Consider the following 4,861-nt stretch of genomic DNA (forward strand, 5'->3'; position numbering starts at 1 on the left):
TAATTTCTTTTGTGCGATGAACTTTTTATCCCTTCTCATTTTACACATTGTATTTTTAAGGGCTCGGTTTAAAATGTTCAGTGCTCGTGAGACCACGAATTTGTGTTAAATTGAACAAAACCGGCATTTTCACAGAGGGTTCATTTGCTGTTCCTGTTAAATCACTGTTGCACCATAGTTAAAGATACAAACTGAGTGAGACTGGCACGAGCTGATGTTTAACACAAAGACAGCGGTGCAGTGCGGGAATCAAAGACCAAAATGTGAACTTCTGCAAGAAAATGGATTAATATTTAGTTATTTGGACATAATTCTTACAGAGAAGGAGAGACCAGACATTCGGAGGAAAGGTCAAATGAGCCATTTGGTGTAAAGTTTGTAATTCTAGTTTATATTAAATAAATCAGTGTAAAATTGGACTCAATCTGAATGTAGTTCTGATCTGGGATTTGGTTTATTTCTCCATTATTCATATTTTTCTGTAATCTGAAACAATAACAGTATTTGTAACAGTAACAGATCAGGAGAGTGCTGCGGGACCCTGTCCAGTTTCGTAACACAGCAGAAGTGGTAAGAGTACAATGTGATTTATTACAGAATCCCAGCAGCTCACTGGGAAAGTGACACATGGTACAGATGGAGGAGCAAAAAAGTGCAAAGTGATTTCACGCTTTAATTTGGGGCAATTACTTTTTATCTCCACAAGGTTTAATTTAAAATTTAAATAATTGGCTCTTTATCCTAAAGAAACTTCAGGCACAAACCATGGCTTTATGAACAAAACAATCATTTATTATTATTAATGCACCAGAAAATTTACATTAGAATTTAATCAACACGTTGGATTTATGCCCGATTTAGAATTGCTTTCACACCAATAAAACAACATACTCTGAATTCCCAAAATGCATAACCGTTTGCAAATCCAATGTCTATCTTAGACGAAGCCCATAACGAAAGTGATATCCTTATGGTTGGCTCAAGCTTGCCAGGAAGACTCCAGGTACATTGATGGACACCGTTGCACTGTAGCCTGATTTTCTCTTGTATCCAGGTCATCTGCTTCACAGGCAATCTGTAAACCTGCATTGAGGCATTAGCTGGGAGGTCATGACCAGTCATGATGATTCCAGGTGAGATTGTGTTGCTAGGAAGTGAAAGGTGAGGTTGCAGCAGGAATGGTGGATCTGTGTCTCCCTCCATTCAACTTCTATCCGGCTTATAAAAACCTTTTAAACTCAGAATCACACCTCTGAGACAGTGGTTATCAACACTAGGTTCCTACAAATACAACCCATGATTGATTGACACTTCACTTGTTTTCTCTCAGTGTCCACCACGTAACCAAGTCAAGTCGGCAGGAGTTCAAACGACCTCTAGACCCCCTGGAATCGTTATTATTGGCATGGTGATCTATCCTCTCCTGTGTTTGCCTTTCACAACGTGACATAAATAGTTCTTTTAACAGCTCTTCCACCTTTTAATCGTCCTTTTCCTTCAGACATGCTGAAGCCGATTTAGACTCAGGCTTTCGTTTATCAGATGATTTTTTACCACACAGAGCAGCTGGGAAACTCCTGCAGTAAGTAATGGTCAGGGTCAGGTACACAAGGCTGAGTGACTTTATTGTGCAGCCTCCAGGCATCACCTCTCTCTTTGTTTCTCTCTGTGGATCTACTTTTTCCTTTCCCTTCCTTTTATCTGTCTCTTCCTCCTTCCCTTTTCATCTGTCTTTATATCATTCTGTTTGTTTCTCACTCTCTCCAACTCTACTTCTGTCCACTTCTTTCTCTCTGTTTCTAATTGACTTCTCGAACTCTTCTTTGAATCTGTTTCTGTATTTCATTCCATCTTTCTCAGTCTCTGTTTTAATCTTTGTATGTCTCCCTCTCGCCTGTTCTCTATTTTCTCCCTGCTTTCTGTTCATCTTTCTCTCTTCCTCTTTCTCGTTTTATGTCTGACACTCTCCTGCTCTGACTCTCTCTCAGTCTCTAGTTATTTTGAATTGATTTCTTCTGTCTATTTACCTCTCCACTCCTATTTCTCTGTAATTATTTGGCAGTGTCTCTCTCTCATTATATATATGTATATATATATATATATACTTTCTTTCTCTCTTTATTTTTCTCTCTTGTCTTAATAACCTACTCTTTATTTCTCTCCATCTCTGAGTAACTCTGTCTCTGCCCCTCTTTATTTCTGCACTTTTCTAATTGCTACATTTATTTTGTCCTTGTGTTCTCTCTCCCTCTGTCCCTCTGTCTGTCTCTCGTCTCTCTCCCATTGTCTCTCTGCCTGTCTCTCTCTCTCACTCTCTCTGTCTCCCTCTCTCTCTGCCCTCTCTGTCTCTCCCTCTCTCTCTCTGTCTCTCTCTCCCTGCCTCTCTTGTTGTCTTTCTCTTGGTCTCTCTCTCTGTCTCTCACTCCTTGCCTCTCTCTTTGTCTCTTTCTCGGTCTCTCTCTCACTGTCTCTCTCTCTCTCTCTCTATCTCTCTCTTTCCCTCGCTTCCCTCTCTCTATATCTCCCTCTCTGTCTCTCAGCCTCTCCGTCTTTCTCTCCCTCTCTCTCGCCCACTCTCTCTCCCTCTCTCACCCTCTTCATCTCTCTTCCCCCTTGTCTCTCTTCCTCTGTCACTCTCTCTGTCTCTATCCACCTCCCTCTTTGTCTCTGGCTTTCCGCCTCTCATTCTCTCTGTCTCCCTCTGTCTGTCTCTCTCTGTCTCTGCCTAATTGCCTCTCCCTTTCACTCCCTCTTTCTCGCTTCCTCACTCCCTCTTTCTCTCTCTCTCTCTCTCTGCCTCCAGCTCTCCGCCTCCCCCCCTCTCTCTCTGTCCATCTCTCTCTCTGCCTCTCACGCTCTCTCTCTCTCTCTGTCTCCCGCTCGCCCCCTCCTTCTCTCTATGTCTCTCTCTCTCTTTGTCTCTGTCTCCCTCCCTCTCTCCCTTCCTCTCTGCCTCTGTCTCATCATTTATGTGGAGTACACACATTCTAATCAGGACCACAGAAGTGACTTTGATTTCCAGATTTGCCTATTTTTCCTTGCGGTCAGTTAATTAAAGTCCAGCTGAGCTCTTTCGTGCCGCCATTTTGAGCAACAATTCACGTGTCATCTGCAAAGCAAATCCTACCTCAATCGGTCAGATTATCAATAAAATATAATTTCAGATTCAGATTTAGGATCATTCCAGGGCTCTGTGCTGCTAATATAAAATGTACGTTCCATCCCCCGGGAAGTGTAGGGGATGGAGAATGAAATGGGATTTAGTTCTAGTGCTTGAAACCCTTCAGCTCTTTCTATGATTTCACTAATTTAACAATTAGATTGATTGGGTATTTCACCGCGTTCTTCATCTCCTCTCTGAATTTAGTCTGGGTCAGGACATAAATACACGTGTTTGTGCAGGAACTGAGAAGCTGAAGCATCTTTGATGTGTGTTCTGTGAGAACAACAGAGTCAGTGTTGGAGGAATAATACCGAATGTCTGCAATTCGCACATAAATATAAAAGATAACCCGTGTCAGCCACAACAGTATAAAACTGCCCGATATACTGAAGAGTAAAATGATGGATTTCTTTCGGTTCTCCATCTCTGGATCACTCCGATTCTCTCCATTGCTGCGGCCCCGGAGTCCCCTGCGGACTCGACTGGACACTAAAATACGCCTGACCGTCAGAACATTGAGCAGCAAAATCAGACAGAACGGGACACAAGGGGTTAGAATGAGGTGAAACATCTCAAATGCGGCCCATGCGGGGGAAGAACGGAAGCTCGGTTTACTCACACAACCCCAGGGAACATTATCAATTATATAGTAAGGTTCATATGTAAAGTACCAGGGGACATTCACCGAACAGCCCAGCACACTCACTGTTCCCAGAACCACAGCCGCCGTTCTCTCGGTGCAATATTTAATTTTCAGCTTCTCACAACAAATGGCAACAAATCGATCAAAGGTGAAAGTGACTGTGAACCAGACAGAAACACCCGTGGCTGCATTACTCAAGGAGGCAATAAAACTACACACTGGAGTAATGAGCAGGAATGAAACTCCTAAATACATCATACCAATCCAATTCAATATCACACCAATGATAACAACCATGAGATCGCCCACTGCCATTCCAACGAGGTAGACACTGATACATTTGGAGAGACCGCACTTTCCTCGGGACAGGATCACAATCGCCACCAAGTTAACTGCAAGAGAGAGAAAAGGAATCAGAGAAATTACTGATCAGACCTGGAGCCAAAGCAGCAGTTTGAGAGGATCTGGGCTGAAATTTCCAGCATTTTCAGAGAGATGTTTTTAAACACAATGACCAATAATGAATTGGGAGATGGATACAGAAAGTGAATAAAGTGAACACTGGATCCACTGGAAGGGTTGAGTGAGGGCGCAGTGCGGGTGGGGAAGGGAGAAGGGGTTTTACACACCGGGAATCCAGCGGATTAAAGACGGGTTTGGGCTCCAGACGGACGGTGAAAGAGAGCGAAGGGTCGCGAAGGTGAGGGGACAGGGGGAGGTGCATCTGGTTTGTTGCTCTGGGTTAAGAGAGCCGACCGGGGTGGCATTAATCGAGAAAGTCAGCTGAAGACCGAGCCAGTGAGTGAGATTGGGAGGGAGACAAGGAAAAGGACATGCAGGAGCTGGAGGAAAGTCAGGAGCAGATAGTTTGGGAAAGTGGACATACTGAAGAAACGGATGAGGAGACAAAGGATTCAATGCGGTGGGAGGAGAGGCTGGAATTCGGAGGGAGAGACTGCAGCAGAGTGTTAGAGGAAATCTAATCTATTGGTCCCACCAACACAATCCAACCAATACATTCACCTGTTCATTTATGTGGTTATTGGTGTCAGGGA

Source organism: Heptranchias perlo, unplaced genomic scaffold (genome assembly GCF_035084215.1).
Source record: "Heptranchias perlo isolate sHepPer1 unplaced genomic scaffold, sHepPer1.hap1 HAP1_SCAFFOLD_52, whole genome shotgun sequence".
Taxonomy (NCBI): Eukaryota; Metazoa; Chordata; class Chondrichthyes; order Hexanchiformes; family Hexanchidae; genus Heptranchias; species Heptranchias perlo.